This window comes from Camelus bactrianus, chromosome 5 (genome assembly GCF_048773025.1).
Source record: "Camelus bactrianus isolate YW-2024 breed Bactrian camel chromosome 5, ASM4877302v1, whole genome shotgun sequence".
Taxonomy (NCBI): Eukaryota; Metazoa; Chordata; class Mammalia; order Artiodactyla; family Camelidae; genus Camelus; species Camelus bactrianus.
This window is the reverse complement of record NC_133543.1, coordinates 83,262,684-83,276,817: the sequence shown is the minus strand read 5'-3', so window position 1 is coordinate 83,276,817 and position 14,134 is coordinate 83,262,684. Positions and strand designations below refer to the sequence as shown.

At 32.1% G+C, this 14,134-nt stretch overlaps 1 long non-coding RNA gene across 1 annotated transcript in view; it reads right to left on the bottom strand.

Moving 5' to 3' along the window:
- Positions 1 to 14,134, bottom strand: part of LOC141577654 (uncharacterized) — a 485,640-nt gene that overhangs the window by 342,460 nt on the left and 129,046 nt on the right. The gene's annotated exons all lie outside the window — the stretch shown is intronic.

Here is a 14,134-nt window from a genome sequence, read left to right as displayed (position 1 = left end):
TTCCTCATTAAAACAGTAATGGCAGAATATAGATTTTTTTTTCCTGTCTTTCTGGCATTACAGGGAAAAGATTAGCTTCCAGGACAAGTACTAGTAGGAAAACTGTGCACCGGTCCCAAATATGTACTACTGCTCCTGGTCTTTCATTATAAATATTTCTGGTCTTTCATTATAAAATGACTCACATCAACCCTTGTGTAAAAGTATGAATAAAACTTTACTATCTTCCTGCATCTCATTTGGAATTCTGACTGCCCTTGAATTATTTATGACCATCAATAATCCACAGTTAATTCCATTCACTTTCACGGAGCAACTGAATCGTTCTGGACAGATTCTGAAAGGAGTAAATGCCCTAAAAAGACTAATTAGTTTTAGAGTTAACAATGTGATTTTTTTTATACATATAATCTGATTTCCAATATAACCCTGTGAAATATGTAGACAAGTGTTATTATCCCAATTTACAGAAAACTATTTGGTGAATCAAAGTCATATACCTCAGAGGTAACAGAGGAAGAACAGAAACCATGTCTTACAATTGCAAAAACAGTTTAAATTCTATTCAAAAATTATTGTTTGATTTGTGTTTTTTTAAATAAAATGTGCTTTTCTTCCTTAATTTTCTAAGATGACTTATCAGCACATCATCTGGGTGCATAGACTATAAATGGTTTGAATATAACATATAATTAAAAACAAATATTTTAAATGTCTAATAAACATGCCAAGATTTTAAAACTGTGGGATATTAAAGGTCAGGGATCACATCTGGTTAATCTTACACAGAATATAATAGCAAAATGACATTATGAAGTGCAGGTCTTATTTTAAAGACTGTTTCTAAAGATCAAAGTTGCCACACAATATAAATTAATTCTGGAAAATAACTCATAGCCAAAATACTTTTCATATTAACTTCCGTCTTTTTAAATGAATTCTTTTGTTACTTTGTGTTGGCTCCCAGCCTGTTAAATTTCATGTCATTAATGCCTAATAGGTAATGTTTTGGTCTATTTAAGGCCTAAAGCTTAAACGATTTGGGTTCGATGATTAGCAAGTCTGTAATAGCGCTGTGCCTCTCTTTGGATCTGAGGTCTGTGAACCGGAGTCAGAGCATGTTTTATCTCATATGTATTATTCATCACTCTCACACTCAGAGGGCATTTTCACAGACATGAAAGTACTTCAATTTTTCTTTATCTGAGGAAATATGTCCAGTTGGACTAATTACCACAGCCAGTTAACTCTCCATTATGTGGGGCAAAACAAATTGTGTTACTTAGAAAGTTGTGATTGTTACTACAAGTGATCTTTTTGTAAATGGGTGACTGTGTCAGAGTTACAGAATTTCTGTTAGAGGACTAAGGATAAATCTCCCACAGGTTAGCAAACTTTCCCAAAGTGATGCCAAACATGAGCAGCCCATTCCGGTGTTTTGGACCATTGGTTCTCAGCTATAGGCAATTTTGCCTCCTTTATAATATCTGGCAATGTCTGAAGACATTTTTGGCTGTCTCACTGGGGAAGGGTGGTACGGGCATCGAGAGGACAAAGATCAGGGATGTTGCTAAACTTACTCCAATGCAAAAGGCAGCCCCTCACACAAATCATTATTTAGCTTGAAGTGTCAATAATACAGAGGTTGACAAACCCTGCCCTAAATGGGATCATACTTACAATGGATATTAAAAATAAAATCTGGCTAATCATAATCCTCATGGAGCTGTAGTTTTTAATTTTAAAAGCCTAATGAATGAAATATCAAGTGAATATCCCTCTTCTTTTCATTGTTTTCAATTGTTTTCAATTTTATTTCTCCCTATTTATTTCCATGTTACATATGGTTTTAAACTGTAGGTTGAGTTCCTCTTCTGTAATTTTCAAGCACATAATGAATTAGAGAAATGGACATTATAATTTCTTTTTTCAGACTGAGAGAGGAAATCCATAAAGGCCTAGTTTTAGATTCAGGTCATGTGAATTTCAGTGAACCACCCTACCACTCCTCTCCACTTAAGTCGGTTTACATATATATACATACAGAGAGACCGAGACACACACAGACAGAGAGAGACAGCGAAATGGAGTACATAAAAAGAGAGCTTGTACCCTACAGCCAGACTCCCTAAGTGTGCATCCTGGCTTCACTACTTACTAGTTGTGTGTCTTTTGATAAATAACATCTTGGGACCCTACAGTTTTAATTCTATAAAATTGGTACAATATTACTTACTTCATTAGGGTTGTCCTTAGGATGAAACACACAAAGCTCATAGAATAGTTCTTTACATATAATAAATATTCAAAAATATCAACTCTCTATATTTATTTATACAGACATTTTTACCTCTAATAACAGTGCTTTAAAAATAAGACAAAAATTTTATTTCTTAAAGCTATTTTATCTTTTCTAAAACATCAGAAATTCTGAAAATTATGTAACTGTTTTGAACACTTTCAAATGACAAACATATATACAATTGTGTTCCTCTGTAAAATCAATCCAATTCTCAGTGTAGCTTTGGTCATCATTGGGAAAAAAATGAGTAAAAATAAATGAGTATATCACCAAAAAATAACTAGATACCAATCCTAGTTTTTCATTTATATTTATTAAGGTACTTTTTGATCATCATTTGAAACATAAAGTGAAAATAAGATGCCTACATGCATCAGAAAATAGCTGGATTGTCGAAAGCTACTTTTTCATTTATATCTATTAATGTTTTTATGCCTCTGATCTGAATTGCCTATGCTTCAGTAATTTATTTTTCTGAGTTTATAAAATGCTTTGGGTGGTTTTGATTGAAGTTACTCATTTCTTCATCACTGTCATTGATCAAAGTCTTCCTACACTCTTTCTACTACGCCACAGTGACTTAAAAATGTATCCTTGTCTTCAACTTCCTGCTTTAATCTTTCTTCTCTTAAAATGTCTTATCTCCCCATGTTTTTGCTGGCTTGTTTCAAATGACTGTCACCTGAGGATTGCCCTCTGCTATTCACTTCTAATTTATTAAATTTAGCAGGTACAGGGATATCTATAAATATGTATAAATATTTTATTTTTATATATTTATACTCATAAACATATAAATTAAATATATCTTAATACATATGTATATATAGCTATATTTATATACATAGTTGCTTAAATAATGGAAGGAATATTTTAATAAATCCAGGATTTTCTCATATTAGTTTTTATATTTAACACAGAGAATACTAGGATTATGCAGTGGTTTATACAAAGGGAGGTTTGGAGTTATCCCTCATTTACACAAGATATACTCCAAACCATGTTGATAAAATTAGTTCAAGTGTAAAATCCTCAGTTATTTGGAGAATTGCCTTCTAATATTCTCAGTCTGTAAAAGGGGATTGACTTTCAATGGGAAGGTTGGGAGAGGACATTTCAATAGTGAGAAATGGTAGCTCTTCTGTGAATGACAATCACACAATTAGTTTTGCTGGGCTGTATTAAGCCAGTTTTTCAACATAAAATCTATAAGGAGCTGGAATACTATTCTTTAAATGCTCAGATTTACAGGGAAATAACCAGACAAAAGAGAGATGACAAAGGGGGTAAGCTAGGGATATTAGGCAAATTGCTATTTTACTACAGCAACACTAAAACAATACATTTCTCAGAAAGCTTTTTAATACAGAATTTTCTATACCATATGCTGGGTAAATGAAGAAGTTTCATAAACCTTTCTTGAAATACCAGATGCAGTATTTTCTGAAGTAAGAAGGTTGAGCTTGCAATGTGTAATAATATACTTAGTTCTAAAGTGACATGATCTTATATTAACACGGGTATAAATTGAGAACTGCAAAAGGTATGAAACACTCGATTCACTATCATGAACTCGTCTTTCCTTTTTTTTTTCTGTTATTTTTTTAATCACCATGGAGTAGAAATGTATTATCAGCTTTTTTTTTTCCTGGCTACTATCACTCTGATACTTGTCACATAGTCTCAAACAATGGCCACTCCTAGGATCCCAGGTTAACCTTAAATGGTTTAACTACATGTCTAAAAAAGCTCAGACTAATGCCTTTGCGAAGTGTCAGAAAACTCATCTTTTTTTCTTCATTTTTCTGTCCTGCTATGGCCATATTATCAGTTCACGTGAACTCAGCCCAGGAAACAAATCAAGGTGCTGATTCCTCCTCCAACACTAACACATTAGTTATCCTTAGGTGAGTAAATCACTTATCTGGGTTTGTTCTTCCCCTCCCCAAGTTGTATATCACTTGGAAAGGGACAGTACTCTTTCTCAAACCTAAGTTTTTGAGTATTCATAAATTAAATAATTTTTAAATACTTTTTTTCTTTTTTAAAGAGAGTAAATAAACCACAGCATTATGAAACAGAATTCAATGTGACTTAGCCCATGTTTCATTCATGAAGTTTTGCAGTGGAGCATTTAATGCATTTTGGTAATGCTTTGATTTGCATATCTTTTACATAAAATAGTCACTGAAATTCATGACAGCTTATTGAAGGTTCATCCTGGTTAAGAACTCCTAGAAGATACAGCATAGGCACATAAAATAATCTTTGGGAATTCCACAAAGAAAAATTAAAGCTTTGGAAACCTTTGGGAAATACAAGTTTGTTATTACTCTCATTATTTCTCAGTCACTTATAAGGTCAAACAAAATATGTAGATGAGAAAAATCTTGTATTTGAAGTCATAAACAAAATTATGACTCTGTAATATGAAAATGAAAGCTTTGTTTGCTTTTTTCTGCATTTTTGGTAACAACGACAATGACAAACGTCCAGTGATGATTTCTGTAAATTATTGAGTCAATAACATCAACACTATGAAAAGAATAGACTCAAAATTCAATAAAAATTAATAGTAAAATATTCTAAAATTAAAAAACAACATAAGTTGATGTTCATTTGACTTATTTTGAGAAAGGTTTGTGGGAAGTTATGAGATTTGTGAGGCCAGCACAGACCAAAGTAAGAATCAGGCATTCAGTACTAGTCTTACTGGGAGATGAATATCATTGTCCTTAATAAGGTCCCATTTTTCCTTTCTTTGATGATTGAATTCTAATATGCTTTTAGTATACATGAGCAAGAATTCTCTTAAATATTAAAATAGCTAGTGTATACAACAAATTCAAATTTTACGTAGAAAGTGAATTTTTATTTATAGATAAAATGCATTTCATTTTAAATTTAGCATTGGAAGCTATGATATTATAGGTATTTTAGATTTTAATGTTTACCTTAAAGTGAGTACTAACTGATTTTTTCATGTAAAACTTAAATTTCACCAAGATTTCAGAAACCTTAATTTTCAAACTAGGTTAAAAGCTCCATCTTGCCCATCCCTGTTTCTGTTTTTTCTCCATCTTTTTCTCTTTAGCTCATTTCATTTAATTTTCATTCTTTCTTTTAAATTACATTTGGGGAGACCCTAAAAATGATCCATCTCCTCTGTGCCCAATTCAGAATCTAATGAGAGATAAATGTAAAAATTCAATAAAGGGATTTCATCTTCTGATAATGGTAAAAAATGCTTTTGAAAATTATCCTTTTTACAAAGAAGCAAGCAACAATAAAATATTGGCAAAATACAAACAAGTAAGTAAATTTCTGTTTGAAGTCATCAGAGAGATACCAAGGAAGCCAGGACTTGAGGAGCCAGTATCCTGAAGAGAAAGAAGCTCTTTAAGGTCAGTCCAACACTACTTTTCCCTAACAGGCTAATTCTCAAGTGGCAAGAATTCTCAGAGGCTAAGAGAGGATGGAGCAAAGGATGGAAGCTGAGATGGAGGTGCTCTGAGTTTAGTTTTAGAGCAGCCTTATGGGGCTCAAGCTCATAAAATATATCATGTCACTCCCTTGAATATAAATATGGATGACCTACAAAACTTTAGTTTTGTTTTTTATCTTTCCCTTTATGCTAGATGCTTCTAGTGCCATCCATGAACCAACCCTCTTGACTTCTACCTTCTGATCCAAATACATTTGGACACTCCAAATGAAACCCCAGAACTAGTCATAAAATCAGGTAAATATCAAAACCTTAACTGTATTTCATTGATCTTTCTAATTTATAGCACGTACAAAAGGTGTTTTGCCACGTGCCCCTGGCTGTGTAATTACACATCCCCTTGGTTCAGAGTACAGTAAACTGAAAGTGAAAATAAAATTCTGTTCAGGTAGTTTTAGTTTCTATTAACATATTTAATCAAAACAACTTACTTTTATGTAAATATAAACCTATTTCTTATATGCAGATTACATAAGTATAAATCTCCTTCTGATATGCTGACAGTCTTCCACATAGCTTCCAAGCCATCTCTTTTAAGTCTTATCACTTACAACTATAGAATTCAGGTCAGATTAGTATTTATTTATAGTGACTAATTTATCAACTTATGCAGATACTATCAGTCAAAACTACCAGAAAATAGCAAAACTAAGTTCCTGCAACCTGAAACTGCTTATTAAAAAGTCTAGGTTTCTTACAGGTACATTCATACGTGTTATGGTCCTGGTATATTTTCTTGTATTGACCAGTTTAATAGTAAATATACATTTTGTAATTAAATTTATACTTTGGGGTATAATTATTTTTAGACTTTTATTTTACGGAAATGATATAATTATCTTCTATTCTGTAAGTCATTTCTATCTATCACAGGATTCTTGAATCCTTGTTAGTACAATCTGGAGGAAAAATTTAAATGAAGAAATGAAATACTAAAATTGCTATTTATATTTATTTTTATAAAAAGTGAATAAAGACGTTTAGCTTTGCTAATACTTAATATTTGATTAATGTCAGGGTTCTTAGTCAAATGGAGTAGAGTCAAAATATTCAAAAAGTCATAACTGCTAAGGATTCATATGGCCACAGACAGTAAATACATTTGGAGTTAATCAAAATTTGAAAGACACCAAGCATTCAAAATAAATCCAGTTGTAATTTTCAAAAATTTGAGCTTTTTTTTTTCTCACTCAATCAGCCTTTGCAAAGATTACGTTCGTAGTTTCTGTACACATACATAAAAATCTGCATTACAATTTCTGTGTCTGGAAATAGGATGGAAACCAGAGAAATCTGCAGAGCATCTGATTAGTTCTGAAACACAATTAATTGGATGGCTAGTAGATTGGAATTTAGTCATTTCAGGAATTAAATTCTCTGGGGCACAGCTGCCAAAAGCATCCTATATTTCACAGATTAGACAGTGTTTAATTAATAGATCAAAGGTAAGCCAAGCAAATCATAAGCAGTACTCAGATTTATATTTTGACTAGTCAGATAAATGTATGGTGGGAAACTTATTAGGCTTATTTAACAGGGATTCACTCAATTTCAAGCTAAAAAGCATTTGTTAGTTTGGTCATAAATCACTCCATTTGCATCACCATCATTTGCAGTTTACATTCACTATTTATTTAGCCCATCATATATTACTCCTCATGATATATTATAGAAGCCATTATTCTGTGGGAAAGTGTTCTGCCATTGTATTTTTTGGAAGATGTATTCAAAAATATTTTCTAAATGAAAATTATAGAGGGTATATGTATGGTTTTGACAAGGGGCATGTGCAATAGTATGCCCCTTTTCTATCTTAACCAATAGATGATTCCCTTTTAACCAGTGGATCCTACAGTTCCATATGCTTGCATCCTATTTACTGGAGAGTATTGAGAAGTCCTGAAGATGAGAATTACATTGTAGAAGGAAACATATATAAATGCATCACCAGTCTAATGACTGATAAATGTCTTACTATGAACTCTATACTATCTTGCTGTGCTCCACCATGTCACCTCTGTTACTGACAGTTAAGGATGGTGATGAAGCACAATCTATAAAAAAGCTTCAAATGGGAGAATTAGTATTAAAAGCCACAGTTTCAAAATCACAATTAATACTCATCATCTTTCTTGTCCAGCACTCTTTCTACGGACTCCCCTCACCTTCAGGCAACACTTCCAGAGGACTACATTTCTTTCTGGGAAGTGTCATCAAAGCTTCATCAATGAGATGTGAGTCCCTAGTTACCTTGTTCTTAGTAGGACTTGGCTAATCCAATAGCTTATGTATCTTTATTATCACATATGGAGGCACCAAAAGGTCCCTCAGTAAGTCTCCTGAAAAAAGAAAAAGGTAGCAAAGTAAAGTAAGATGATAAAGGACTGGTAGAAGGTTGTGAAAAATTAAAATAAGAGCAAGCATATGAGCAAAAGCTGCCCCTTTGTAACAAACAAATTTCATAAAACTCTAGCCAGGCTAACCATGGAAAAAAGAAGACAAAATTGCCAATATCAGAAATGAAAGTAAAATCATCACTACTTAGCCCATGGACTTTAAAAGGACAATTAAAGGAATACCATGAATAACTCTATGATCAAAAATTTGATCATTTAGATGAAATAGACCAATTCCTTGAAAGACACACATAAATAAATTTTATACAAGGAGAAATAGATTACCTGATAGCTCCTACTTATTAAAGAAATTGAATCAATAATTAATAATCTTCAAAACAATAAAGTACCAGGCCCAGATGCTCTCACTGGTAAATTCTACCAAACATCCCAGTGAAAATAATACTAATCTCCTCAATCTTTTCCAGAAAATAATAATAATTTTTAAAAAATGGAACAATTCTTAACTCATTCTGTGAGGCAAGCATTATCCTAATACAGATCAGAATTTTTCTTAAATATAGACACAAAAGTTCTCAAAAAAATTGAATCCAAAAATGTATAAGAAGAATCATATACCGAGATCAAATAAGATTTAATCCAGGTAAACAGTTAGGTTCAACATTCAGGAATCAGTCAATGGTAATCCATCATATGAACAGGCTAAAGATACGACAATCATATCAATTTATGCACAAAAAGCATTGGTGGAATTCAATCCTCATTCATGACAAAATTGTTGGAAAACCAGAAATAGAGGAATTTCCTCAACTTGATAAAGAACATTTAGAGGAAACAAGTAGCTAACATGATAGTTAATGGTCAGAGACTGGATGCTTTCCCACTAGGATCCTTGGAAACAAGGCAATGGTATCTCCTTTCACCACTTTTATTCAAAGCTAGTGCAATAAGATAGTTGGACATTTTCATACAAAGCTAAACATACTCTTAGCATCCAGCCTAGCAATCATGCTCTAGATGTTTATCCAAGTGATTAAAACAATTATTTCCACATAAAAACCTGCACATAGATATCTATAGGTGCTTTATTTATAATTGTCAAAAACTGGAAGCAAATAATATGTCTTTAAGATGTGAATGGATAAAGAAAATATGGTACATCTATGTAATGGAATACTATTTAATGATAAAAAGCAGTGAGCCATCATGTCATGCAAATACATGGATGAATCTTAAGTTCATATTTCTAAGTGGAAGAAGCCAGTCTGAAACAGCTATATACTATATGATTTCAATTACATGACATTCTGGAAAAGGCAAACCTATAAAAACAGTTAAAAACTCAGTGGTTTCCGTAGGTTCAGGGGTGAGGAAGGAGCTGAAGAGGTAAATAGATGAATCATACAGGATTTTTTTAGGGTGGTGAAAACTATTCTGCATGAAAGTGTAATGGTGGAAACATGACACCATGAATTTGTCAAAACCAATGTGACTTAACAGCACAAAGAGTAAACTTTAATTTATGAAAAAATTGTTTAAAATTTTAGGAAGTCAGGGGATCTCAGGATAAAATGCAGCATGTGACAAAACATTCTAACCATACAACAAATGGATGAAACAATCTCATTGAAGGTTGTGACTTAAATAAGTTTGGAAATGAATGGACTTTGGAAGATAAATGTAAGAGAAACTATACATAAAAACTTCGCTCTAGTTGATAAAGATTATCCCCACATATATGTGGACTAACAATTCTGAAACCACTAAATATTTATATTGGAAATAGACAAATAAATGGGTAAATAAATGGCAGGAATCAAGTGTTTCATTTTTGGAGTGGGATGTTGCAAACTAGTAAGAGAACTCTAGAATGATGAATATAGGGCTAATTTACAGTTTGGGTCATCACCATGAACTCGTATGTAGCTACTGATGGCTACATATAAAGATATTTATAGATATGTGTGTATGTATATGATGTGTGTGTGTGTATATATATATGTGTATAAATATATATATGTATATATATACATATATATATATATATTTACTTTCTCAATTGAGAGGACCTAGAAATAATGATAGATCAGTGATGTGGCAACAATCACACCTAGTTCTTAGATCTTAGTTTCTAATATTTTCAGTAAAAGGAATCAGTGTTTCTTGGAGAAATGCCTCTTTCTAGAAAGCACACAAGATGAGCTTGAAACATCTTATGGTACCAAAAAGTAAAGAGGTACCAAAACAAACAATCAAGCAAAGACACCAAAATAACAAAAAACATTATTGAAAGTGTCAACTCAAAGAGCTACTAATGCCCATACCTGGAATGATTTGAGCACTAGAGTAAATATAGTGGAGTTGGATTTATAACTCAAAGTACAAAATAAGTTACCCATTATTAATTATGATACCCAATAAATATCCATATTTATAAAATTACTGAACAAAAAAATAAGTGGAGGAGAAAAGATAAATCTCCTATGTATCTGAATTTCAAATAATTTAGGTAGATGCCACATAACAGGGAGCAAAATTCCCCATATCTTAGGTATAGGCTGGCAGTGACTTCTTTCTGTATACAGTACAGAAAGGGTGTGGGAGAGAGTAAATTTATAGTGAAAAAGTTAAAAATCACCACTTCAGCTAGGTGATTGAGGTCAACATCATCAATGATAAATCACCTTGATAGTATGTACACTTAATAAGATGTGGTGAGACTGGCAATTTACACGTGGTCTTCCTCCCCAATACCCTTAACCACAGTTTAACATTAAGAAAATCATCAAGTAAATACTAATTGAAGGATATTCTACAAACTACCTCACCAGTGATATTCAAAACTGTTATGTCACCAAAAGCAAACAAAGTCTAAAAAACTATCTCTGTCAAGAGGAGCTTAAGGAGATGCAACAACTAAATATAATGTGTTATCCTGAATGGGCTCTTGGGACAGAAAAAAGATATTAGGTAAAAACTAAAAAAATCTGAATGAAGAATGGATTTTAGTTAATATTAATGCATCACTATTAGTCCATTACTTGTCACAAATGTATCATATTAATGTAAATTGTATATAATAGGGAAAACTAGGTCTGAAATATATGTAAATTATCTGTACTAGTTTCACAATTATTCTCTAAATCTAAAACTATTCCAAAATAAAAAGTTTATTAAAAATTAAGCATATTAGTTCAAAGATTAAAAGGTATACTACTAGAATGTATTTTACAAACAAGGTGCTTAAACATCCATTAAAGATAAGTTAATATTTCAGAATAATGAGAGAAAAGATAAAAAGAATAAATAGAAATAAATACTTGACTTTATGTAAAACATAAGGTAAAAGCTTGAAAATGAAAAGTTACAAGATAAAAATTAGAAAATAGTAAAATCTCTAGAGAGACAAGACAGTTGTGGGAAGCAAGTGGTGAGACATTAAAAGCTTAATGAGGTAAAGGATACACTTAAGTAGAAAGAGAAAACAAATGAAGAGAGGCAGGGATAAATGGATAGCGGAAAAAAAGAATACATGGAAACAAATCACATTTTCCAGTGACATCAATTTCCAAAGTTACATATGTAATAAGATTACAATGGATATGGCCCCAGATATGAAATCTACCTGTGCTGAGAAATGATTGTTTGTATTTTTCTCTTTGGCTTTACTTTATGTCTGTTTCTCAAGTCCCTAGAGGTGAGCTAAGCTTTCCAAAGTCATTGGCTTCTATACCTCAAATAAAGTTGAATGGTGACCAGTGGTTATGAGTGATAGTGTCCAAAGAAGTTATGCATTTCCTTATACTCTTAAAAGAAAAAGTAAACATGAAATAGAAAAGAAAAAGAACTATGATGTGTAAATATATGCTTAAAAGTTTAAATGTGGCATTTCTTGCAAATCAGTTTACATAAAAAATTAGGTGACTATATATAAATTTCAGCAAAAAGAAAAAAAAGTATATATTTTAAAAAATGAGGACAGTTTAAGGGACTTCTGGAGCAACATCCAGTGTACTAACATTTGAAGTACAGGGGTCCCAAAAGGAGAATACAGAAAGAAAGGGATAGAAAATGTATCTGATGAAATTATCACTGAAAATTTCCCAAAGCTAAAGGAGGAAACAGATTTTCAGGTACAGAAAGCACAGAGAGTACCAAACAAGATGAATCTAAAGACACCTAGGTGACAAAAAAGTTGTAGGATGCAAAATTAATACATGGCAATCTGTTGCTTTTCTATACAACAATACAGAACTATCAGAAATACAAAGCAAAAAAATAAAATCTGTTTAAAATCACATCAAAAAAGAATAAAATACTTGGGAACAAACTTAATCAAGCAGGTGAAAGACTTAAATCTGAAAACTATTAAAAATCAATGAAGGAAATTGAAGACGATATAAAGAAATGGAAAGACAGTCCATATTCATGGATTGGATGTACTAATATTGTTAAGATAGTCATACTACCCAAAGCAATGTACATATTTATTGCAGTCCTTACATATTTATTACAATCCTTATAAAAATATCCATGACATTTTTCATAGAACATAAATAATCTTAAAATTTATATGGAATCACAAAAGACCATGAATAGCCAAAGCAGTCTTGAGAAAAAAGAACAAAACTAGACGTTTCACATTCCTTGGCTTCAGACTATACTGTAAAGCTACTGTAATTCAAAACAGTATAGCATACAAACAAAAAAGGCACACAGATCAATGAAACAGGATAGAGAAACAGGATAATAATTCTACACACTTTGGGCAATTAATATATGACAAAGGAGGCAAGAAAATACAATGGAGAAAAGATAGTCTCTTCAATAAATGGTGTTGGGGAAACTGGACAGCTACATGTAAAAAGTAAAATTATAACATTTTCTCACACCACATACAAAAATGAATTCAAAATAGATTACCAGACCTAAATGTAAGACCAGAAACCATAAAACTCTTAGAAGAAAAGTTAGGCAGAACACTCTTAGACATAAGATGTAGAAAAAAAAAATTGGATTAGTCTCCTCAGGCAAAGGAAACAAAAGTAAAAACAAATGGGACCTAATTAAACTTAAAAGCTTTTGCACAGAAAGGGAAATCAGGAACAAAACAAAAAGATAAATTACTGAATGTAAGAAAATATTTGCAAATGATATGACTGATAAGGAATTAATATCCATAATTTATAAAAAGTTCATGCAAGTCAATATCAAAAACAAACAACCCAATTAAAAAATGGGCAGAGAACCTGAATAGACATTTTTTGAAAAAAGACATACAGATGGCTAACAGGCACAATAACGAATGCTCATCACATCACTAATAATCAGGGAAATGCAAGTCAAAACCACAATGAACCTGTCAGACCACCTTACACCTGTCAGAATAGCTGTTATTGAAAACACAATAAATAACAAATGTTGGCAAAGATGTGGAGAAAGGGGAATGAACCTGTCAGACCACCTTACACCTGTCAGAATAGCTGTTATTGAAAACACAATAAATAACAAATGTTGGCAAAGATGTGGAGAAAGGGGAACCTTAGTACAATGTTGGTGGACATGTAAACTGGTGCAGCTATTATGGACAACAGTATGAAGTTTCCTCAAAAAAAGTAAAAATAGAACTATCATATAATCCAGCAATTCCACTCCTGGGTATATATCCAAAGAAACTGAAAACAGTAATCAAAAAGATATAGGCACCCCAATGTTCATAGGAAGATTATTTACAATAGCCAAAATATGGAAGTAACCCAAGCACCCACCAACAGACGAATGGATGAAGATGCTGTATATAGATAAAATGGAATATTCTCAGCCATGAAGAATAAAGAATAAAATTTTCCCATTTGCAACAACATGGATGACCTAAAGGGTATTACGCTCAGTGAAATAAGTCAGATAGAGAAAGACAAATACTGTGTATTACTTATATGAGAAACTTCAAAAAATAAAATAAATAATGAA